Below are 26,861 nucleotides of genomic sequence, written 5' to 3'. Positions count from 1 at the left end.
ATTGAATCTAGGAAAATAGGTATTCCATTCATGAAATGAAAGGATATGATTGGGATAACCGACAATATAATAAAAATCCAGTGGGGAAATTTGTTGGCTAAGAATGCAGGAATGGCCATTTTGAAAACCCCTTTAGGTGAGTGATCTCAAGCTCAAATGTAGGGGAAATTTCTGTTGTTTAGCATTAGAGTAAGTATGAGTCTACTTGAAAGACAAGATGATCAAATAGAGATATAGACAAGGTGTTTATACATGAATTCAGAAAGTGGAGTCACCAAGGTGATGGATATTCAACCCACAATTCCTTTTCTCACCTAATAGAGTGAATACAAAGATTTGTCATACCCAGGGAAAAGTGTTTCATATTCGTTCCCTGGTAACGATGCTAGAAAGATGTTGTCACTTTTTCTAGCACCTGTAGCATAAATTCTTTAGGAGATATGAAAGCCTCCTAGAGACAACCTCTAGGTTTATTGTAGACCAATGCCTAAGACATCTTAAAGGGAAGAGTGCATTTGGATATTATGAGTAGGGATTTTTGCTGCACTCCAATTGTCACGTAGTTGGAAAAGATAATGAAAGGGGCTCGGTTCAATAATCATTCATCAAGATGAACTGAAAAAAATACATGGATCCAAATAATCAAGGGGTAAGTCAAGCTAATCTTAAAGAGAAATTTCTGGTTCTGGTGGAAAACACACAACAATAGGCAACTTTAATATTGGCGTTGTAGTAAAATGAAAAGGAGGAAATAAAGGAGGTAAATAGATGCACAGAGCTGTAAACAACACAAAATACTAAGCAACAATGTTTCGACAAAATATGGAAGATTGAAGAGGTGAAATGGCAAGAATAGTAGAGCGCTAATTAAGGTCCCAAGCTCTATACATCATGAGTACATTTGTCACCAACTAAAATTAGTAAATCTATGCACATTACAGGTACATAAGTAAATCTGTAGCTAACACAGGTAATGTTACTACTTAGTAGAAAATATATAATAATGAATCAGAGTGAAACCGACAACTTCATTACACTATTTCAGAGGGAGAAAAACATACATGAAGTGATAGACAACAGAGAAACATACTACACATTTCTATGATCGTAATCACCAAAGAGTTTCATTAATTTAGAGAGAATTTTTCGGCGAAAATCACAAGGAAAATCATTTGTCGACGCGTTTCGAACCAACCAGTGTGGTTCATCGTCAGGACAAGTTGAAGAACAGATCCAGCATATCATGTTTAAATATCTAGAGCAGAGACACCAACGGTTACTCTAGCTATTTAAACATGATATGCTGGATCTGTTCTTCAACTTGTCCTGACGATGAACCACACTGGTTGGTTCGAAACGCGTCGACAAATGATTTTCCTTGTGATTTTCGCCGAAAAATTCTCTCTAAATTGATATGGATCACAGAAGCCTGAACTCTATTAGTTTCATTAATTTTCAAAATGAGTCCCATTCACTAGTCCATTTTCATTCATCAATCTATAGCTCAAGTCCCTCATGAACAGGCTTCATAGAACCAAGGTGTAATCATAGAATTTGGACCTGCCTAGGTGCAAAACTGCAGAACCTCTCTTAAGTCTTTCTTCCCTCTATTTATAAGGACAGGGGAAGTTTTGAATCAACAATATACAAAAATATCTCTGCCTGAGCTCTGGTTGTCTCATAGACTAGTTGTATCGACGTGCGAGGACCTTCTACCCAAATTATTGAGATCATATTTGATTCCGTTCTTTAAAATATGAAAAATACAAGAAAATAGAAATAAGGGAAAATTGAATGCTTATGGAGGAAAATATCTCCTTGCCACCCTGTGATGGCTTCTGATCAGGCCATGTCTTGCCTTATACTCTCTTGGCTGGTTACTGTCACTTTCACCTTAACCGCTTAATTTCCCACTCACTAAAGTTGGGAGTGATTAACAGTGGTGGCCTCTATGTTGATCATGAATCGTAGCTGTTGACTCATCCATCCCTATAGATTCCCTGTATAACACTATTAGAACCATGATATGCTCAATAATACTGCCTTAACGCTAAATTAGGGGTTCTCGTTATTGGCGCTTTTCACGCGAGTTCTGGGATCTTTGGTCCTTTTGTTTTACCCACTTTCTGCTTTCTTCATCATATAACTAGGGGCTATGACCGAGTGCTTAGCTCTTAGGTGCTAGGAAATTTTGTTCCTACCCACGAGGGCTTTTTCCTTTGTAAATGTATTAGCGCCCAATTCATTTGAGTTTCTCTAGTGACCATGCGCCCTATATCGAACCTCCTCTACATCAAAGGTTTCCAGTTGGGGATTTTACATTGGAACTACCACGTGCTTGCAATGTCTGATTGTGATATCCCTTTAGTGCTCGGCCTCCAGCACTGCCTTTAGTTTTTATGGCTTTGTGACAATGAACGAACCCCCACACTAGAGCCCCTTTATCACACTTTCAAATCGGAGAAATAACATTGAGGTTGTGACATTTCAATTTCGTCGATTGGCGATTGTTGATCTGATGTCATCCTTTGCCATGTGTCATCTTGTGAGTGGTGACATGTGTCACCTTGTTTCAATCCCTTATGACCCCTAAAAATGCCAAATATGCATGCTACATCTCCTTTGTACTGCCATGTCATGATGACATCAGACGCCACGTCTTTATCAGGACCAATAATATTCTGCCACGTGGCTGTCTAGAGGAGAGAGAAAAGGCCGATCCACACTTCATTTTGTGTTGAATTTCTTTGTTAGTCGTAATCGGCCCTCCTCAATGCTTTAAAACTATCGACATTTTTTCCCGCAATTTCTTCGTGGTGGTCACTTCTAGAATCACTGATCACTGATGAGCCTATCTCAAAGTGTGATTACCAATGCACGATCCACGATAAGCCCAACTACTCTATTTCGCACATTGCCAAAATGCGATCGTCGATCTCCAATTTATTGCAATCACCGATCTCCGCCTCAGATATATTGAAATTTGTTATGCAAGGCATTGATATCACATGCTTCCTGATCCTCCAATCACCGATCTTCAATATCGAGCCTCTTCTTCCCTCTTTCCTAAGGCTTGATACCCTTAGCCTCAAACATGCCATATCTTCTGATCTAGAAGTCCATTTTTGGACTTCCACACATTGATAGAAAGATTATTACGAGCACTATCGAATGGAGAAGGTGTAATTTAGCTTTGAGTGCTTTTGTGGCTTGGAAGTTGGATTCAAACTTCAGTACTCTTTTGCACTTTAGACAACTGAAAACACATTTTGCAGAAGGTGACAACAGTAAGATCCCTTGACAATTAATTAATTGATTATTAAGAAATTTAATATGATTATATATTTTCATAATGATAACTCATATATCATGTAAGGTGAAGTTTTAGATAGACACATGTATATTACAATTATATTGGTTGTTAAGTAATTATTTTTGTATGAATGTTAATTAGGGATTTTTTGGATAATTAAGAGGAATGCTTGCTATCTTTCCTACATAGTTTTAATACTTGTAAGTGACATGAAATGGTGAATTTATATTAAATATATTATTGTAATGGTTTTGAGTTTTATTATTAAATAACCTTAAATCCCAAAGAATATCTAATCATTGCTTATAAACCAACGTATATCTATCTTAAATATAGATCTATCAAGTTTAGAGAGGGATCAAATTCTAGAGTTAATATGGATCTAAGGTGGTACTCTTTCTTTCCATAATGGATTTCCTCAAGCCTTTAATAGGCTTCATCATAACATATACATGAAAAAATACCATGAGCAAAACCATACGTTGCCAAAACCATATACACATGTATATTACAATTATATTGGTTGTTAATTAATTATTTTTATATGAATGTTAATTAGGGATTTTTTGGATAATTAAGAGGAATGATTGCTATCTTTCCTACCTAATTTTAATACTTGTAGGTGACATGAAATGGTGAGTTTATATTAAATATATTATTGTAATGGTTTTGAGTTTTATTATTAAATAACCTTAAATCCCAAAGAATATCTAATCATTGCTTATAAACCAATGTAGATCTATCTTAAATATAGATCTATCAAGTGTAGAGAGGGATCAAATTTTGGAGTTAATATGGATCTAAGGTGGTACTATTTCTTTCCATAATGGATTTCCTCAAGCCTTTAAATAGGCTTCATCATAACATATACATGAACAAATACCATGAGAAAAACCATACATTGCCCAAACCTAGAGCCCAAAAAATGCTTACCGTAAATTATTTATTTTATTTGACCGAGTCAAAATATTTATATTTACATTACAAAATCCCTTCTATACTGAGTTGGAGAGTGCCTCTCAACGCAACTAAAGAATAAAATACTTAAACCAAAACACTCTTAACAAGTGAATGAGATTGATTTTTTTTAGACCATATCAAGTCAAGTAAAATTTTAAAATATACATTTACACATCAAAATTATGTGGACCATTGACACACTACCTTGGTATTAATGATTCCTTAAACACATTAATACATTAATGGATTATAAAGCTTTCTATATAGATTGTTAGGTCATGCTATTATATAATTTGTAAAAATACGTAGATATATTGTATAGAACTATGCTTGGAGACAATAAAGTTTAGCATTGTGTTTTGTTTGTTTGTTTGTTTGTTTTTTAATAATGAATGTCATTCATTTGAAAAAGAGAGATTTGGTTGAGTAGGTTAGCTTGGTTATTTTGAATTAATTATTGTTTAGTGGAGATTATTAAGAAGTTATGGGTTTAGGTTTAATAGTTTTATGAGTTAGGATATATGTATTATATTTTAAAAAGGCATAGTCTAATTAATAGATGAAATGGTTTTTTAAACGTATACAATGTAAAATTCAAAATGGGAACTGTAAACTTAAAATGAGAACTCTAGCTAAAAAAACCCCCAAAAAACATGAAAAACAACCCAAAAATGAAAAGTGTGTATTCTAGAACGATGTTTATTTTTTAAGAGTAAATTTTTAACATTTTAAAAAAATGGCAATAAAAACTAATTTTTTGTGTGCAAAGAGATGAAAAAAACACACTGAAAACGAAAAATGTTGATGCTAGAATACCACTTTTTATTTTTTTTATTTTTATTTTAATTATTATTATTATTTTTTGGGTACAATTTCAACATCTTTTAGCAATGGTGTTAAAGATAAAATAATGGGACTCGAAAACTCTTAAAATTCCAACAATTTTCATCCATGCTGTTAAAAATAAAATATCATGACTCTAAAAAATCCTAAAATTCTAATTGTTTTCAACCATAACATTAAACATAAACTATCATAACTCAGAAAAACCTTAAATTTTTGACAATTTTTTAACCATGGAATTAAAAGACCTTAAGTTTTCAACATATTTCAACCATGACACTATGAAAAAATTATACGAATAATAATAAAAAAAAAATGAACACTTGAATGAAAGAGTCATTATTCCAAGATTATTTTTTTTTTTTATTTTACAGGCTAAAAGTATATCTCTTTTCAAATCTTAGCTTAAGAGGACTTATCCCTCCCGTTCCCTAGGCCGCAAGCCTAGGTGGAGATGCTTCATCTGCCCTCGCTCAGGCCTGCGAATGAGGGGCCTTGTCCGCCTAGGCTCGATTCTTAGAATCATCTGGGTGCCCAGGGACTCTAGGAAGCGAGCTTGGGCAGGGGGACCCTCGCTTTCCCTTGCTTAGGTGCCCCGGGCCCCCGGGCCACTAGTCTAGGCAGGGACGGGTAAGGCGCGCCTGCCCAGGGGCCCTGGGTGCCCTGGGCCCCTGGACCACTAGCCTGGGCAGGGACGGGTAAGGCGCCCCTGCCAAGGCTCGTGAACCTAGGTGCTTAGGGTTAATTCCGAGAATTGGCATTAGGTGCCTTGGGCCCATAGACTGCGGACATGGGCAGGGGCACGGGTGGGCGAGGCGACCATGCACAGGCCTAGAGCTAAGGGGTGATTCCCAAAATTGACCTTGGGCTACAGTATTGGGCATGGGTGGGCGAGGAACCCCTGCCCAGGCCCGCGGACCAGGGGCCCTGGGAGCTTAGTGTTGATTTCGGGAATCAACCCTGGGCTCCCAGGGTCCCTGGGTAGGGGAAGGTGAGATGCCCTAGCCTAGGCCTATGACCCCTCGCCCGCCCCCACCTAGGCCCTCGACCCAGGGGCCTTGGTGCCAAGGTCCCCTAGGTCACAAATTTCGGTCAGGGCGGACGAGGCGCCCCTGCCCAGGTCCACGTCCTTGGGCCCTTGGGTTGTGATCCTCGGTGCAAGTGAGTGAGGTGCCAATACCGAGGCTTGTGGCCTAGGGGCCTTGGGCCTTGGTGGGTGAGGTGCCCTTGCCTAGGCAAGAGGTCCAGGGGCCCAGGATGCCCAGGGTCCCTTTGCTGTGGGCTTGGGTGGGGGCGGGCAAGGCTCCTCTGCCTAGGACCCTTGGGTTGCAAGCCTAGGCACGAGTGGGCGGGGGGACCCTACTCAGGATCACGGCCCAGTGGCCCTAGGCACCCAGGGCCCTTGTGCCGCTACCCTCGTTAGGTGTGGATGAAGCACCCTCGCCTAGGCCAAAGGCCCAGGGGCCTGGGGAAAATTTCCGTAATCAACCCTAGGTGCCCAGGGTCCCTTGGACATGAGCTTTGGTGGGGGATGGCAAGGCGCCCCCACCAAGGCCGCGACCCAGGGTCCCCAGGCAGCAAGGGTCGATTCTCGCAATCGGTTCCCAGAATCAGCCCAGGGTGCCTAGGGCCAATTCCAGGAATCACGCAAGGCCCATTCAGGGAATTTCCTAGGGGCGATTATGAGAATCACCCTTGGGTGCCCAGGGCCAAGGTGAATTACAAGAATATTCTAGGGTCGATTCTAGGAATCGCTTGGGGTCGATTCCTGGAATCATTTAGGGTATCGCCTAGGGTTGATTCTAAGTATTACCGAGTGTGTCGTTCCCAAGAATCGCCAAGGGCTGATTCCAGATATCGCCCAGGTTTGATTCTAGGAATCACCCAAGGTCGATTCTACAAAATCCCCTGAGGTCGATTCCGAGTGACACGCCTGGGGCCTAGGGTGTCGCTTAGGGTCGATTACGGGAATCACCCATGGTCGATTCTCGGAATCACCCAGGGTAAATTCTGGTAATCGTCTAGGGTATTGATTATGAGAATTTCCCAAAGTCGATTCCAGGAATCGCCCAGAGTCGATCGATTCTTGGAATCGCCCAGGGTAAATTCTGGTAATTGTATGGGGTATTGATTCTTAGAATCTCCCAGAGTCAATTTCGGGGTCAACTCTGGGAATCTCCCAGGGTTGATTCCAAGTATCACCTGAGGTAGATTCTAGGAATCTCCCTTTGGCGCCAAGTGCCATGGTTAATTTCGGGAATTTGCCAGAGTCAATTCTAGGAATCACCTAGGGTTGATTATAGGAAATGCCCAGGGTATCATCAAGGGTCGATTCCAAGAATTTATCCTTAGAGCCCAGAGCTAGGGACGATTCTAAGAATTGACCTTGGTCAATTTCGAGAATTTCCCCTGGGTTCTTAGGGCTAGGGTCGATTCGGGGAATCACCTCTAGGCGCTGTGGGTATCTCCCAGGGTCAATTCAGGGAATCGCCCATGGTCAATTCTGGGTATCTCCCAATGTATTGATTATGGGAATCGCCCAAGGTTGATTTCAGGTATCGTCTAGGGTCGATTCTAGGAATCACCCTTGGGAACCAAGGGCCAAGGTCGATTCCTAGAATCACATAAGGCTGATTCTTGGAATCGCCCAGGGTCTATTTTGGAAATCGCCTAGGGTCAATTATGGGAAGCATCGAGGGTCGATTCCAGGAACCTTCCAGGGTTGATTCTGGGAATCGCCCCTGGGTGCCCAGGGCTAGGGTTGATTCTGGGATTCCTTGAGGGTTGATTGCAAGAATCACCCCAAGACGCCGAGGTCTAAGGTCGATTCCGAAAATTTCCATGGGTCGATTTCAGGAATTCCCATGGGTTCATTCTGGGAATCGCCCAGGCTTGATTCTGGGAATCGCCAAAGGTCGATTTCGAGAATCAGCCAAGGTCGATTCTAAGTATTACATTGGGTATAGATTCCGGGAATCACCCATAATAGATTCCAGGAATCACCGAGGGTTGATTTTGGGAATCGCCCAGGGTTGATTTCGGGAATCGCCCAGGGTCAATTTCGGGAATCACCCAGGGTCAATTTCGGGAATCGCCTAGGGTCGATTTCGAGAATCGTCCAGGGTCAATTTCAGGAATTACCTCAGATCGATTCAGGGAATCTCTTTGGGTCGATTTTGTGAATTTCCTGGCGTCAATTCTAAGAATTAGCCAAGGCCAATTCTAAGAATCGCTTAGGGCCAATTCTGAGAATCGCCTAGGGCCAATTCTGAGAATCGCCTAGGGCCAATTCTAAGAATCGCCTAGGGTATAGAACCATATATTTATTATAGGCCCAGGGTCAGGGTCGATTCCATGAATCGCCCAAGGTCAATTTCAGGAATTTCCCAGGGTCGATTCCGTGAGTCATCCAAGGTCAATTATGGAAATCGTCCTTGGGTGCCTAGGGCTAAGGTCGATTTTGGGAATCGCTAAGGGTCAATTTTGGGAATCGTCGAGGGTCGATTCCGAGAATCGCCCTTGCGTGCTGAGGGATAGGGTCGATTATGGGAATCGCCCATGGGTGCCGAGGGCCAGGTTCGATTCTGGGAATCGCTCCTAGCAGCCTAAGGCCAATTTCGGGAATGGCACAGGATCAATTCTAAGAATCACCCCTAGGCGCCTAGGCCAGGATCAATTTTGGGAATCATCCCCAGTCGATTCCTGGAATCGCCCGAGGGTCAAATCCAGGAATCGCCCATGGGTGCCTAGGGCCAGGGTCAATTTCGCTAATTGCCTAGGGTTGATTCTGGGAATCGCCCAAGGTTGGTTTCAGGAATCGCCCAGGGTTGATTCCAGAAATATTAAAGGGTCTATTCCAGGAATCTCCCAGGGTCGATTCCAGGAATCTCCCCGGGTCGATTCTAGGAATCTCCCAGGGTTGAGTCTGGGAATCACTTAGGGTCGATTTCAGTAATCACCTAGGGTCGATTAAGGGAATGTCCTAGCGTCGATTCCGGGAATCACCCCTAGGCCCTTGGGCTGTGTCCCTAGGCGGGGCTGGGTGAGATTTGCAGACATCAAAGATCCATCAAAAAATACTTTGGGAGATTTGTAGACATCAAAGATCCATGAGAAGTGGAAAATGACCAAATTGAAGCACAAAATATTATGGAAGAAGACAATAATGAAACTCTAGAGGATGATGCACAGGGATTTTATGATATTATTAATTAAATTTAAGTTATGTGTTGACACCTAATCATCAGGATTGGGTGAATAAATATAATTGATGTAAATAAATAATAAGAAATATGAATAGTCATCGAGAGATGAAGTGAATAGTCTCCCTCATGTATATAATAAAGCCCAACCTGAAGGAATAATATGAATTGAATTTCGTGGAGTTACTACCTGGCTTGGCATGGTATCAGAGCCAAGTTCCTAAAATTAGTTGTAACTCCTTGTATCAGTTTTTCTGCCATATTCTCTCTCTGGGCTCTCTGCCATAATAGATTTCTGCGCCCTCTTCTCTAACCATTTTTTATTCAACATCTGGTAATACCCTTTGGACGTTGCCAGAGGCATTGGAGGATTTGTCAGTCGTAGGCATTGGAGGCAGACAGAAGAATCCTTCAGAAATCGATGGAACGATTTTCCTAATCTCTTGGCACGGTTTTTCTGTATGGTTGTAACGTCTCTCGGTTTTCCAGAAGTGGAGCAGGAGTCACCCATTCGACTCTGAGAATGTAATAGCCCTCTGTGCATCCTCCCTGTTGGAGAAATTGACAGAGCCAAAAGGGAAACGCCTGAACCCTGTTCACGGCTTCTTTTGTGACTTCATCTTCTTATTTTTGAGATTTTTATTCAATCTCCTGAGAAGAGAAAGGCTTCAAATTCTGGTTGGTCACTAGTATCTACAGTTCCAGCCTCCATGATTGGAGTTTTTGGGACATTCATCTTCATATTTTTGAGATTTTGTGTTATAAATTTTGGCAAACTACTCTGTGTGATGAAATGAATTTAGACGTTGCTCTGTCATCTCTATATCATATCTGCTCTTGAAAAGCTCGTCTTTTTTATGTAATCATCGCAGTATTTATGCCTATATGGTCTAGCACAAACCATACGCTCGATATTGGAACGTTGATGGTATTCGTGTACTCTCTGCATTGGGTTTTACCCTGTCGTTGGAGTTGATCCTCGATACATTTCAAATGAGTATTGACTGGAATATTGACATAAAAGATATGCTTGCTGGCGAATTTTATGTGAGAATAGCTGAGAGGGAAGTTGAACGCAGAAGCTCAAAGCTAAATGTGGAAGTTTGGTAAAATTTTTATTGGTTGTCGTCTACATGGTGCAACTAGGATATTGGGGACGCTGTTGGTATTTACGCTGTAAAGTTTTGTGTATTTACGTTGTCCAGTTGAATGCACTGTACAATTTCGTGTATTTACGTTGACATATATATTCTATACTTTAGCGCTATCCAGTTGAATGCGTATTGACATTTGAATTTGCTATCCGTTCATATCAGAATTATATTTTTTCCCATTAGGAGTAAAATTTTGTAGCAAAAGTTTTTGTTATAGTATGCATTCAATCATATCCATTGTGGGAATAGTTCTCACTAGCAAGGAGAACTATCCTGAGTGGTCTCGAATGATAAAACACACCCTCATTTTCAATGAGTTGTGGAAAGGAGTGTGCATTGGAGATGGATACAAAGAGCCAGAATAGCCTAACTAAGACAAAGAGCTCGCCATTTGGGAAAATAAGAACAAAAAAGCTTATGCATTAATCGCAGCATTTGTAAATGAAGAGGTGAGTCGCCATATTTCACCATTTTCAACTGCTTTCGAAGCCTTACAAAAGCTGAAAGAACTCTATGACTCACATTCTGCACTTGATGGTGTTTCACTCATGATTAAACTCTTCACTCTTGAATTTCAAAATAATGATCCTCTTGCTCTTGCATTCGAAGTAAAATCTATAATGCATGATATCAAATCCACTAAGGTTGAATTGGATATTCCTCTTATCGCTTTTATCAAGGCACTTTATCCTACTTACTCCAATTATCTTGAGTCATTGCAAGCAAAGGGAAATCTCAAAGATAGTACCTTTGACTATCTTGTGAAAAAATTTGTTGAAAGAGAGAAAGCTTTTGGAAAGAAGACAACCCCTGAATCTTCTGAAGAGGCTGTGTGCCTTGCTCATAAAGAAAAGAATCCTGCTCAATATTCTTCCAGAGGAAGAGGTGGTCGAAGAGGAAGAGGAAGATATTTCAGAGGCAAGGGGGCAGACAATCTCAAGGAGAAAAGGCAGATTTACACTGCATACGTTGCAAAAGAAATGGATCACATGATGCCCTACATGCAACCTTGGGACAAAATTGAGCAACAAAGAAATCAACGCAAAGGTAAAAATAATGATAGAGAAAAAGGTAAAGCACCTAAATCTGCTCATTATGTGGTGGCACAATGTAATATTGGAGTAAATGAATATTTAATGCTTCACTTGCTTCTTGGAAAAATGATTGGTTGCTTGATTCAGGAGAAACTTGCCGCATGACTCATAGAAAAGATTTTTTTGAAGAATTTACTAACAATGTTGATGGAGCAGTATACTTTGTAGACCAATCAAAAATCAAGCCATCAGGGCTTGGCACAATCAGGCTTAAAATGCCTGGTCTTCCAAACTTTCTTCTGCATTATGTTCTATATCTCCCATAGCTGAAGAGAAACTTGTTGTCCTTGGTCCACATCCACCAACAAGGTCACTCCATTCATATGTTTGATGACAAGCTTGAGGTAAGAAAATCATTTGACCACTCACTTGTCATGAGGGGAATAGAAGAAGAAAGGCTTCTCAAGCTGCAAGGTACCTCTGCTCGTGCACAACATTTCTCATACAATTCTCATTATGAAGAAGGTACACTTCCATCAAGTTTATTATGGCATGCTATATTTGGACATTTGAACCATGATAGCCTCCGCTTGTTGAAGAAAAATGGTGCTGCTGGTTTGCCTACAATTCCTAGGAAATTTAAGCAATGTGATGCTTGCATTCTAGGAAAGCATAGCAAACAATCTTTTCATGATTCAAATTCAAGAGCGCATAGAAAACTTGAATTCATTCATTCAAATTTATGTGGTCCAATGCCTATTCCTTCTGCAAATTGAAATAAATATATGATGACATTTATTTTTGACTACACCAGAATGTGTTGGGTTTATTTATTGAGGAACAAATCTGGTGCTTTTCAAACATTTAAAAACTTTCATAAATGGATTGAAAATGATGCACAATCTCATATTGGGTCTATTCGCACTGATAACAGAAAATAATACACATCAAATGAATTTGAAAACTATCTTTGCCAACATGGGATCAAACATCAAACAACTGTACCTTATAATCCCCAACAGAATGATGTAGCTGAAAGAATGAATAAGACAATCTTAAATGTGATACGCTCCATGCTCTTCTTCAAAAATGTAAAAATAATGTTTTGGGCTGATGTTGTTCTATGTGCTGCATATATAAAGAATAGATGTCCATCTAATGCTATTAGAAACAAGAATCCATATGAAATGTGGTATGGGCACATTCCTTCGGTAAGCCATCTCAGGGTCTTTCGTTCCACTTGTTATGCCTTGATACCAAAGGTACATAGAAATAAACTTGGTGCAAGAAGTCGTCAGTGTATATTCCTGGGGCATTCAAACACCTCCAAAGCATACCGTCTCTATGATGAAGTTAATAAAAAGTTTGTTGTATCTAGAGATGTAATTTTTCTTGAATCATCCAAAATTGACAATGTTGTTGAGCGGCAACTTGATCGCTTGGATAGATTTGCAAATGAAAAATCATTTCAAGAATTTTATAATCAGATTCCACATCTTGAAGAGGGGATTCCTATACTAGATCAACGTGTGGAATCTTCTTCTGAAGAACTCTCTCCCCCGCATGAAACTCCAACAACAAATGATGCTTTAAGTGATGTGATTGATAGAATTGGGAGACTCAATCTTGATTCAGTCCCAACTCAATCAACGGAGCAGCCTGGACCATCTGAGAAAGTTCCCTAAAGTGGTTGACAAAGACACTTGAAATTGTTCATCCTGATGAGGTTGGAAAGACAAGAACTAGAAATTCAAACCAACAAAATGGAGGTGATGTAGATGACTCTAATTCACATGTTGATATGGATGTTTCTTATGATTGTGAATTGAATTTGTCTATAGATTTTGAACCAAATTCCTTCAAAGAAGCTGCTTCTCATGATGAATGGAAAGAAGCAATGCAAAAGGGGTATGATGCTCTCATAAAGAATGGCACTTGGAAGCTGGTTAATCCTCCATTAGGAACCAAACCAATTGGCTGCAAGTGGGTCTACAAGAACAAGTATAAAGCTGATGACTCACTTGACAAGCACAAAGCCAGTCTTGTGGCAAAAGGTTTTGCACAGAAGGAAAGGGTCGATTATGAAGAGACTTTTTCCCCCACAGCAAAGTGGGCTACCATCCGAACACTCTTTACCTTAGCAACTCAGAATGGTTGGAAATTCCATCAAATGGATGTAAAAACTGCTTTCTTGAATGGAGATCTAAAAGAGAATTTTTTTATGTCCCAGCCTGAAGGATTTTCTATGAAAGGACATGAACATAAAGTATGCAAACTTGTGAAATTCTTGTATGGCCTCAAACAAGCACCATGAGCCTGGTATGAAAAACTAACTGAGCATCTTTTGAAACTCAATTTCAAACATTATGATCTTGATGATGCAAATTTATTTGTCAAGAAAGTTGGCAAAACAATTGTATATCTTGTGGTATATGTAGGTGACCTTTTGATGATAGGGAATAATGAAAGCTACATTGCATCCATAAAGAAGAAATTGGAGAAAAGTTTTGAAATCACTGACTTGGGCTATGTTCATTACTATCTTGGTATTGAAGTAACTCAACATCCAAAGTCCAAATTTCTTTCTCAAAAGAAATACATTGGAGATATGTTGAATAGGTTTGGCATGACAGAATGCAATCCTCTTACTGCTCCAATGGAACAAAACTTAAAGCTCACATCTATTGAAGGAAAATAATTTGAGGATGCAACAAAGTATAGACAGCTTGTAGGAAGTCTCAACTACCTAACTACTACCAGACCAGACATTTCATTTACTGTTGGAAACCTCTCCAGGTTTATGCAAAAGCCTTGTGAAGGACATTGGTCTGCTGCAAAAAGAGTACTAAGGTACTTGAAGGGAACTCAAGACTTTGGAAATCAAGTATACATAAGTGGATAACTTCAGTTTGATTGGATACTCTGATTCAGACTTCGATGGAGACAACGAAACTTGGGTATCTACTTCAGGATATGCTATGAGTCTTGGATAAGGAGTTGTCTCATGGAGATCACGAAAAAAATCAGTTCCAGCAGATTCCACAACAGAAGCAGAATACGTGGCAGCAGTTGAGGCAACAAAAGAAATTGTGTGGCTCAGGAAAATTCTTGAAGATTTGCAGGTAAAATAAGTACAATCAACTCCACTCATGATTGACAACACCTCTACAATAAATTTGGCTAAGAACCCAAAGTTCCATGATTGAATGAAGCACATCAATACTAAATATCATCTGATTCGACATCTTGTTGAGGCCAAAAAAATCCATCTCCGTCATTATTCCACTAATGAGAAAATTGTAGACATCTTCACCAAAGCGCTTGGAAGAGAAAAGCTTGAACGATTCAAAATGATGCTTGGACTCACCAACATCCCTTTAGATTAAGGGGGGGAATGTTGACACCTAATCATCAGGATTGGGTGAATAAATATAATTGATGTAAATAAATAATAAGAAATATGAACAGTCATCGGGAGATGAAGTGAACAGTCTCCCTCATGTATATAATAAAGACCAACTTGAAGGAAAAATATGAATTGAATTTCGTGGAGTTACTACCTGGCTTAACATTATGCTTGTAAATCAAGCTCATTTTTTGGAACTATTCAATAGTTATACTTGTAATATTTTGACTTTGAAATTTTAAGAGAAGAATAAGTATTTAATTATTGTTGTTATATGTTTAATATTATTTTATGTGATTTTCACTTTAATTTTTATGTGAATCATTATTTTTTGAAAAACAATTGTGATTATTATTATTTTTTGACATAAAATTCATAAAGATTGTTGTTTTTATTTTATTTTTTTGTTAAAATTTTCCCATAAAAATCATTTATTTGACATGTTTTTTTTAGCAAAATGTCTCAAAATGTGTATTTTTTTTGTTATATCTATATTCAAAATGTGTATTTTTATGTCAAATGTTAAAAAGTATTGGTTTTTTAGTGACAATTATTTGATGTGCATTGAAATATTAATTAACGATAGATAAATATATAGAAAATTGTAACTTTAAAATATACTATGCAAAAAACGAAGATATCACTACAAAAAGAAAATGAAAAGAAAAGAAAAAAACACAACCCTTAAAAAAACTTAAAAATAAATCTCTCAAGGAAGAAAAACAAGAAGAATATGATGACTACAAAAATTGATAAATTTAAAAAATAATTATCCACACTTAATACATCAAAAAATTTAAAGTGTCAAAAATAAGTCTTCTATAAAAGGGGTTGATGTTGCATCAACACTTTTCAGAATCAGCATGGAAATCACTAACATTTTAAAAATAATGTTCGTACTTGATACATAAGAAAATTTAAAGTGTCAAAAATATGCTAAAAAAAAGGTGTATTCTAAATGAACACTTTTCAAAATCGGATGTTTTTTCTCTACCTCAAAAAATAGGTACTCGATACAGTTCCAGTTTGATAGTTTACATTGTTCATATGATTTTTAAAAATATGTACCAGATTTTGAACAAAGTTGACCAGAAAATGGCCATTTTGTCTATTCGTTAGACTAGACCTTTTAATATTTGTCTAAATATTTTGAAGAAGTTATGTATTTAAGTTTAATAGTCTCTTTGTGAATTTATTAATCAACCTTTGCATGTCGTCTTTTTGTGGGATGAACGAGTGGTTGACACAATGGGATATTATCCCCTCCATCTGGTTTCAAATCTCACAGGGGAACATATTTGGCCTATTGTGATAAGGTTCAAGAAGTAAGATTCCCCATCGTTGTAGAGTCTTGAATATACTCTTGTGAATCCACCATAATTAAAAATAATAATAAAATAAAATAATAATAATAAATATTTTACGAGTTATATATATATATATATATATATATATATATATATATATATATATATAAAGTGTTTGAAAAGTTCAAAATAAACATGGTTCATGGTAAATGACATTATTAATTCATCTATGACTGTTATTATTAACTCCTTTACATAAGGAACTTTTAATAATTAATTTTTGGTAAATACTGAAATTCACATATTATCATTACATGCCCACTAATACACATATAACACATACACATATGTCATAAGGGAGTGGTAATAACTAGTTGAGTCTATACAATATTTCAGAAGTTCTCCACATCATAATAATCAGTTGAGTTAACTCTTTGGGTTGTTAGAAACAATTAATCAAGTTAACCCTTTCAATATAAGTCTAATGAGCTAGTTCAAGTCGTTAAGTGATTTGAGCTTCATATAAAAGGTCTTGAGGTTGATCTTTACACTAGTAATATTTATGTGTGTTTCATTCAATGTCCTTATAAATCAAGCAAAGTAATTGTTGGTATCAAGTTTACCTTGGTTATCATCTATCGAACCTGAGCAGGTTTTCCTTGTAAGAAATAAATAAACACACACCTAGATGTTATAACATTTTAAAATTCTTTCATTTTTATAAATTTGACCAAATTAAAAAACACTTAATAACTTATATTTTAAAAATTAAATAACACCCTACCACATTAACAAACACTTAATAACCTATATTTGATGAAATTAACAAACACTTAATAACCTATATTTTAAAAATTAAATAACACCCTACCTCATCCTTTTTAATGATGTTGAATATACTTGCATGGAGTTGCATTAGATTATAAATATAAATATTTTAAATTAAGCAAATACATTCCTTATTATTACTTCTAGTATAAGGAGTAACCGATACATGTTTAAAGAACAAAGCTATCAATTTAACTAGAATTGTGACCTCAAAATGAGAACTCTAGCCTTAAACATATATTTTTTGCATAAAAAATATGAAAAAACACCCCAAATTTAAAAGTGATGATGTATCATCACCCATTTTTAAAGTTTAAAATTCCAACATGTTTTAGCAATAACATTAAAAACCAAATATCATAACTACGAAAACATGAAAAGCCACCTCCAAATGCAAAACTAGTGATGTAGCATCACCCTCTTTTTTTTTAAAGAATAAAATTCCAATATTTTTTAGCCATCTCATTAAAAACCAAATAAAACATGAAAAAACACTCTCAAATACAAAAATAGTGATACAACATCACCATTTTATGTTTAGGACATAAAATTCAATCATTTTGCAACCATGACATTAAAAACCAAATATCATGACTAGGAAAACTTTAAAAATCATTGCTTGAATCGAAGAGTTGTTCTACTAATAGCAATTTATTTTTTTAAGAGTTGCATCTTATTTTAAATCTTAGCATAAGGCATTAAAATTGCAACTTTGAAAATTATGAAGTCATCATTAGTGTAAACAAAATTATAAAAAGCATTTCTTTAAAAAATGATAGCATATTGTAGATTTTTATTTTATTTTTAAATAAATAAATATATATATGAAACTCAAATTAAAAAAAAAAACTCCTCCTTTTCAAAATTACAAATAAAAAATGATTTTTTTTTTATTAAAAAACAAAATTAAAAAAATAGTAAAATAAATTAATTTAAAAAAATTAAAAAACACCCTAAAATACAACAATAAAAAAATGTATTTAAAATATAAAACAAATAAAAATATAAAAAAATCAAGAAAAAACAAGAACAATATTAACTACTAATACTATAAACATGTGTCTATTAATTTTAAAAAAAGTTTGATGATTTGAAATAATGTAAGAAAAGTATTTATTAAAAAAATTTCTGAAAATTAGAATTGAGATTTAGTTAAAGGAAAGAAAAGTTATTAAAATTAAGAAATAAAATTGAACCATTCTCTTAATAGGTAGATGTAACAGAACTCTGTGTTAACTTGTTTCTAGAAGTGATTTGAACTTCATATAAAAGGTCTTGAGGTTGATCCTTACACCAGTAATATTCATGTGTGTTTCATTCAATGTCCTTATAAATCAAGCAAATTAATCGTTGATATCAAGTTTACCTTGGTTATCATCCATCAAACTTGAGGAGGTTTTCCTTGTAAGAAATAAATAAACACACACCTACATGTTATAACATTTTAAAATTCTTTCATTTTTATAAATTTGACCAAATTAAAAAATACTTAATAACCTATATTTTAAAAATTTAATAAGACCCTACCCCATTCTTTTCAATTATGTTTGACCAAATTAACAAACACTTAATAACCTATATTCTAAAAATTAAATAACACTCTACCTCATCCTTTTCAATGATGTTGAATGTACTTGCATGGAGTTGCATGTCATTATTAAATGTATAGATTATAAATATAAATATTTTAAATTAAGCAAATATATTCCTTATTATTACTTCTAGTGTAAGGAGTAACTAATGCATTTTTAAAGAACAAAGCTATCAATTTAACTAGAATTGTGACCTCAAAATGAGAACTCTAGCCTTAAAAATTTATTTTTTGCATAAAAATATATGAAAAAACACCTAAAATTTAAAAGTGGTGATGTATCATCACCATTTTTAAAGTTTAAAATTCCAACATGTTTTAGCAATAACATTAAATACCAAATATCATAACTATGAAAACATGAAAAACACCTCCAAATGCAAAACTAGTGATGTAGCATCACCCTTTTTTTTAAAGATTAAAATTCCAATATTTTTTAGCCATCTCATTAAAAACCAAATAAAACATGATAAAGCACTCTCAAATGCAAAAGTAGTGATACAACATCACCATTTTATTTTTAGGACTTAAAATTCAATCATTTTGCAACCATGACATTAAAAACCAAATATCATGACTAGGAAAACTTTAAGAATCATTGCTTAAATCGAAGAGTGGTTCTACTAAGATAAATTTATTTTTTTAACAGTTGCAACTCATTTTAAATCTTAGCATAAGACATTTAAATTTCAACTTTTTAAAATTATGAAGTCATCATTAGTGTAAACAAAATCATAAAAACCACTTCTTTAAAAAAATGATAGCATATTGTAGATTTTTATTTTATTTTTAAGTGTATCTATCTATCTATCTATATATATTTAAGAAACTCAAATAAAAAAAAGAATCTTTCTTTTCAAAATTGCAAATAAAAAAATGTATTTAAAATATAAAACAAATAAAAATATAAAAAATTCAAGAAAAAACAAGAACAATATTAACTACTAATACTATAAACGTGTGTCTGTTAATTTTGAAAAAAGTTTGATGATTTGAAATAATGTAAGAAAAATATATATTAAAAAAATATTAAAATTAGAAGTGAGATTTAGTTAAAGGGAAGAAAAGTCATTAAAATTAAGAAATAAAATTGAACCATTCTCTTAATAGGTAGATATAACAGAACTCTGTTTTAACTTGTTTCTAGAAGTGATTTGAACTTCATATAAAAGGTCTTGAGGTTGATCCTTACACCAGTAATATTTTTGTGTGTTTCATTCAATGTCCTTATAAATCAAGCAAAGTAATTGTTGATATCAAGTTTACCTTGGTTATAATCCGTCGAACCTGAGGAGGCTTTCCTTGTAAGAAATAAATAAACACACACCTAAATGTTATAACATTTTAAAATTCTTTCATTTTTATAAATTTGACCAAATTAAAAAACACTTAATAACCTATATTTTAAAAGTTAAATAACACCCTACCCCATTCTTTTCAATGATGTTTGACGAAATTAACAAACACTTAATAGCCTATATTTTAAAAATTAAATAACACCCTACCCTATTCTTTTCAATGATAATTGAATATACTTGCATGGAGTTGCATGTCATGATGAAATGTATAGATTATAAATATAATTATTTTAAATTAAGCAAATATATTCCTTATTATTACTTCTAGTATAAGGAGTAACCAATACATGTTTAAAGAACAAAGCTATCAATTTAACTAGAATTGTGACCTCAAAATGAGAACTCTAGCCTTAAAAATCTATTTTTTGCATAAAAAATATGAAAAAACACCCCAAATTTAAAAGTGATGATGTATCATCACCCATTTTTTAAAGTTTAAAATTCCAACATGTTTTAGAAATAACATTAAAAACCAAATGTCATAACTACGAAAACATGAAAAAACACCTCCAAATGCGAAACTAGTGCTGTAGCATCACCCCTTTTTTTTAAGATTAAAATTCCAATATTTTTTAGCCATCTCACTAAAAGCCAAATAAAACATGAAAAAACACTCTCAAATGCAAAAGTAGTGATACAACATCACCATTTTATTTTTAGGACTTAAAATTCAATCATTTTGCAACCACAACATTAAAATCCAAATATCATGACTAGGAAAACTTTAAGAACATTGCTTAAATCAAAGAGTGGTTCTACTAAGAGTAATTTATTTTTTTAAGAGTTGCAACTTATTTTAAATCTTAGCATAAGGCATTAAAATTACAACTTTTTAAAATTATGAAGTCATCATTTGTGTAAACAAAATCCTAAAAACCACTTAGCATACTGTAGGTTTTTATTTTATTTTTAAATAATCTCTCTCTCTCTCTCTCTCTCTCTATATATATATATATATATATATAAAGAGAGAGAGACTAAAAAAATAAACTAACTACTTTTTCTTTTCAAAATTACAAATAAAAAAATGATTTTTATTTTTATTTTTATTTTTTTAATTAAAAAACAAAATTAAAAAATAGTAAAATAAATTAAATTAAAAATAAAAATAAAAAATACTCAAAAATACAACAATAAAAAAATGTATTTAAAATATAAAACAAATAAAGATATAAAAAATTCAAGAAAAAGCAATAACAATATTAACTACTAATACTATAAACATGTGTCTGCTAATTTTAAAAAAAGTTTGATAATTTGAAATAATGTAAGAAACGTATTTATTAAAAAAATCTATGAAAATTAGAAGTGAGATTTAGTTAAAGAGAAAAAAAGTCATTAAAATTAAGAAATAAAATTGAACTATTCTCTTAATAGTAGATATAATAGAGCTCTGTGTTAACTTGTTTCTAGAAGTGATTTCAACTTCATATAAAAGATCTTGAGGTTGATCCTTACACCATTAATATTTATGCGTGTTTCATTCAATGTCTTTATAAATCAAGCAAAGTAATTGTTGATATCAAGTTTACCTTGGTTATAAATTTGACCAAATTAAAAAACACTTAATAACCTATATTTTAAAAATTAAATAACACCCTACCCCATTCTTTTCAATGATGTTTGACCAAATTAACAAACACTTAATAACTTATATTTTAAAAATTAAATAACACCATACCTCATCCTTTTCAATGATGTTGAATATACTTGCATGGAGTTGCATGTCATGATTAAATATATAGATTATAAATATAAATATTTTAAATTAAGCAAATATATTTCTTATTATTACTTGTAGTATAAGGAGTAACCAATACACGTTTAAAGAACAAAGCTATCAAGGTAACTAGAATTGTGACCTCAAAATGAGAACTCTAGCCTTAAAAATCTATTTTTTTGCATAAAAAAATATGAAAAAACACCCCAAATTTAAAAGTGATGATGTATCATCACCCATTTTTAAAGTTTAAAATTCCGACATGTTTTAGCAATAACAGTAAAAACCAAATATCATAACTATAAAAACATGAAAAAACACCCCCAAATGCAAAACTAGTGATGTAGTATCACTTTTTTTTTTCAAGATTAAAATTCCAATATTTTTTAGGCATCTCATTAAAAACCCAATAAAACATGACAAAACACTCTCAAATGCAAAAGTAGTGATACAACATCACCATTTTATTTTTAGGGCTTAAAATTCAATCATTTTGCAACCATGACATTAAAAACCAAATATCATGACTAGGAAAACTTTAAGAATCATTGCTTAAATCGAAGAGTGGTTCTACTAAGAGCAATTTATTTTTTTAAGAGTTGCAACTCATTTTAAATCTTATCACAAAACATAAATTTTGCAACTTTTTAAAATTATAAATTCATCATTAGTGTAAACAAAATCATAAAATCCACTTCTTTAAAAAAATGATAACATATTGTATATTTTTATTTTATTTTTAAATAAAAAATTATATATATATATATATATATATATATATATATATATATATATATATATATATATATATATATATATATATATATATATATATATTGTCGGCCGGATAAATCGTTCTTGCAGACAAGACCAATCTCCCTAGTATCAACAGATATCTAGCAACAAACAGGACAAGCAAATCTACCTTTCTCTAAATATATTGCGATTTATTAATAAAAACCAAGAGGTGTTTTAGACCTTACCTTAAGTCCAACGCTAGTTTGTGGCAGCCACGCTTTGACCGTTCGAACGAGTTTCCTTTTGAGAACCTCCAATCACAAACAAGCACACATCAAATAACACCTACATAGCTAATATAATAAATCATATTCATAATGGTGATCAAGGAATCCATGAAATAAACCATAAAACACAGCTTATTGAGAAAAATAAACTTGATTGTATTAATTTTGAAAATAGAAGAACTTTACAACCTTTGGTGCCTTGATGTTGTACAAGCTCCTCCCAGGGTCCAAGCAGGAATCTCCTCTACTTTGACAAGCCTCACACTCTTCCCAATGATATCAAACAAGGTATGTAATCTCTCCTCTCAAGCTCAATTAGGAAGACTAAATTCCAACAGCATTTCACCTCAAAAATATTTAGCTTTCCACCTCCTTAGTAACCAGCCCAATGCCTCATTTTATAGTGCAGAGGAAGGAAGTTACAGGTCCACCTATGAAGGGATAGAGTCCTCCTTCAAAGGGATAAGCTCCTCACATCAAGGGGTTAGCTCCTTAAGGTATGGGATGCATGAACCTTAAAGGGGCGAACTTGCCACCTCAAGATTCCCTCTAGAAGCTTCCAGAAATGACTCAAAGTGAGTTTTTAAGAATGTACGTACGCCTTTTTGACTTTTATAGGGGTCCGCACCTATTACACAGAGACAAAGCGGTCAGGTACGCAAGGGACATGACCAGTAGGTGTGGGACCGCAGGTAATGCTAAAAGAAAGTGCAGAACCAGAGTTTTAGAGACTTTTAAGGGCTTTCTATTATTTTTCAAGGCTTAACATGAAGAATTGAGGTTTAATTCTTGCAAAGGAGGAAAGTATGAGTGGTGATAGACTCACACTGATTGCAGAATGTCATGGTGACAATATTTTGTGCAACAGATTGCCCCCTAAAGTGTGAAGTCTGTAATAGATGAGGATAGCATTTGTCATCTAAGAAGAGTGAAGTACTTTATCATTTCAAGGATCATCCTATGGACACCCTGGTCAGAACCTGTAAAAACATTCAATACAAAATATATATATGTGAACATATCATCGCTGAGGTAGTAATTCCCATACTCAGATCAAAACTGACTAGAAAACTAACTAAACTGCTCTGTTATAGGAATGATTTTGTACTACATCATAAGTGTAGACATATGTAGACACAATATGGGCGCAACCATTTGTTTATGAATAGTCCATTGTATAATGAATAACAAAATTCCTCGCAGCCTGGATGGTGGAAACTAGATCCAGGGTCTTGATTTATGCTTCCCGAACTAGTACAATTCTATCCATGTGAATGAATGTGTCGAAGTTGAACATGGTAGAAACCACTTGATTACCAGTCAATGATGTGAACTGTTAACAAGTGTGAGAGAAACCACTAGTGTTGGGTCCCTATAATACTAGTGATTACTCCATTAATATTGTAGTTATACCCCTTATTTATATTGTTGTGCCCCTATTACCCCCCATATTGTTATTTCTGTGCCCCATAGAAGCCCCCTATTGTTATTTGTGTGGCTTTATATTATTATTGTTAGGTCAGCTGGATTATATTGTGACTCCTTAGACTCCTATATATAGAAAGGAGGTTTTGTCATTTGTATCATCCAAGAATTGTTCATTTATGTAATGTAAAGGAGGTTGCCCCCTCGAAGAGGCTGAATTCTAAGGCATGGATCTCTCTTTTCTATCTTTTTGTGAGCTGGTTTCATAACATTTGGTATCAGAGCTTTGGATTCTAGGGTTTCGCTGATCCAAACAGGTCATCGTGGCATTTTCGCTATAACCTTTTTTCTGTGATGTTTCAGAAGTCGCAAAAAACACCCATTTGAGAAGAATTGGCGCTGAACCTTGGGTCCGAATTTCAGATCTTTTCGCGCGATATTTTCGGAGATATGATCTGAGGAAGTTGGTCTTTTTGCAGACTCTTGAATTACATTCAAAACAGGTGACCTGGGGAAAATCGTCATAACTCTCTCTCTGAGGATCGGATTGAAATTTCATAAAAAGGTACAGAAAGAGGACGGACTGTAGTTTCTTGTATGTGTGTTTCAGATTCAAAGGTTGAAACAGTGACTCGTGGCACGTCGTACAAGTTTTCTCTACTGAACCAGTCTAAAAGCAAGTCATTGTGGGAGATTTCACATAACTCTTACTTGGAGAATCCAATTTGGCTCAGACTTGTGGCATTGGAAAGAGGACGCAGAAGGCTACTACAGGTAGCAATTTCAGAACTGGATGATCCGAAATTACAGAGATACATCAGATTCAATATCAGGCTTCTATAAAGTGAAAAAAGGTGTGTAGTTTTTTTTTTAATTTTTATGTAAGCTTGGTTTAACGGAATTCAAAGGGCATAGTAAAGCATTATTATCGGTAACTGATGCCTCGAGGAAAGAAAATGCAAACACCTAGTAAGGAACCTGAAAGCTCTAGCATGACTCATGAAGAAGAGGAAGAAATGCTACATGATATATCAAAATTACAAGAACAAGTGCAACAAATGTCACGCTCACAAAAGCTAACAGAAGCTAAGATAAGTGGCGTGGAATCTAAGATAAATGGCATGGAATCTAAGATAAATGGCGTGGAATCTAAGATAAAGGGCATGGAAACTAAGGTGGAGGATTCGATGGTAAATTTGAAGATAGATTTGAAGACAGACATGGAAGAATTGAAGAACTTGCTACAAGAAAGGGTCACTAATGGTGAAAAGGTAGTAAAGGAAACTCATGATGAGAACAAAAGAAATGTTAATCATGATTCCATAGACTCTAATGTTGGATCGAAGACTCACCATGTTCCAAAAATCGATATGAGGAAGTTTGATGGCAAGGATCCCGCCACATGGATATTACAGATGGAGCAATTCTTCGATCTCAATAATGTGCAAAACACACAAAAGGTACGTATGGCAACTTTATATTTGGAACCAAATCAGTTTGTATGGTATCAATGGCTTTGTTCTCGTAAACAATTTATCACTTGGGCAATTTTTACGGAAGAATTGATAGCACATTATGAGGATACAAAAAGCAACACTTTTTTTAGCCAATTGATAAGTCTCAAACAAAAGGGTTCAATAATGGAGCACATTGAGGAGTTCCAAAAATTGAACATAAGGGTAAAAGATATTCCAGAGGAGCATAGGATTGATGTGTTCATAGGGTCTTTAAAGGATAATATCCAACATGATGTGCGCCTTTGGGAACCTGATTCATTAGAGAAGGCATTCAGGTTAGCAAGAAAAATGGAAAGCAAAATTATGGCAACTAGGAAGCATACCACTCACAACTATAAAGATGGAAGTGTTGTTGCCCATAGTCTTCCACAACCTACAAGGTTGACACCACAACAATTGGAAGAAAAAAGAGCAAAAGGGCTTTGTTACAATTGTGATAGCAAATACACAAAAGGTCATAAGTGTGCTGAGAAGAAATTATTCTACATAGATTGTGAAGAGGAAGAAGAAAAGGAGCAAGAAAGGTCAAAAGAAGAGGATATATTCCAGGAACAAAGCCTAGATGAAGAACAAATAAATCCGACCATATCTTGTAATGCATTGGCGGGAATTACCACTCCTCAAACCATCAAGATAGAAGGACAAATCAAGAAGAAAAAGGTAATAGTGTTGATTGATTCAGGAAGCACCCACAATTTTATTCATTGTAAGGTAGCAAAAGAATTGAATTGCTTCCTATATCCAGCACCAGAGTGTCAAGTGATGATTGCAAATGGAGGAACAATAAATTGCTCTGGAAAGTGCCATAATATCAAGCTATCCATGGGAGAATATGTATTGACTAGCCCAATGCTTTCCATTCCAATGGGAGGTGCTGATGTTGTACTAGGAGTCCAATGGCTACAATCCTTGGGTACAATAGCTTTTAATTTTCAAGAACTTTTCATCAAATTTTCTTCGGAAGGAAAGGAAGTTGAATTAAGGGGTATTGCAGGGAAACCAGGAAAGATAATCAGCTCTAATGGTATGACAAAGCTTCTAAAAAAGGAGCAAAGAGGTGTAATTGCACAATTATGTTCGCTAGATGTTTCCACATTGGAATCATCTATTTCTCCAGATCTCCAAAAAGTCTTGGACAATCATTCCAAGGTATTTGAGACTCCCAAGGGTCTCCCACC

The sequence above is a fragment of the Pinus tabuliformis genome, chromosome J (assembly GCF_031772625.1).
Source record: "Pinus tabuliformis cultivar Carrire ecotype Pingquan chromosome J, CPIR1, whole genome shotgun sequence".
In the NCBI taxonomy this organism is placed as follows: Eukaryota; Viridiplantae; Streptophyta; class Pinopsida; order Pinales; family Pinaceae; genus Pinus; species Pinus tabuliformis.
This window is presented reverse-complemented; position numbering follows the sequence as displayed.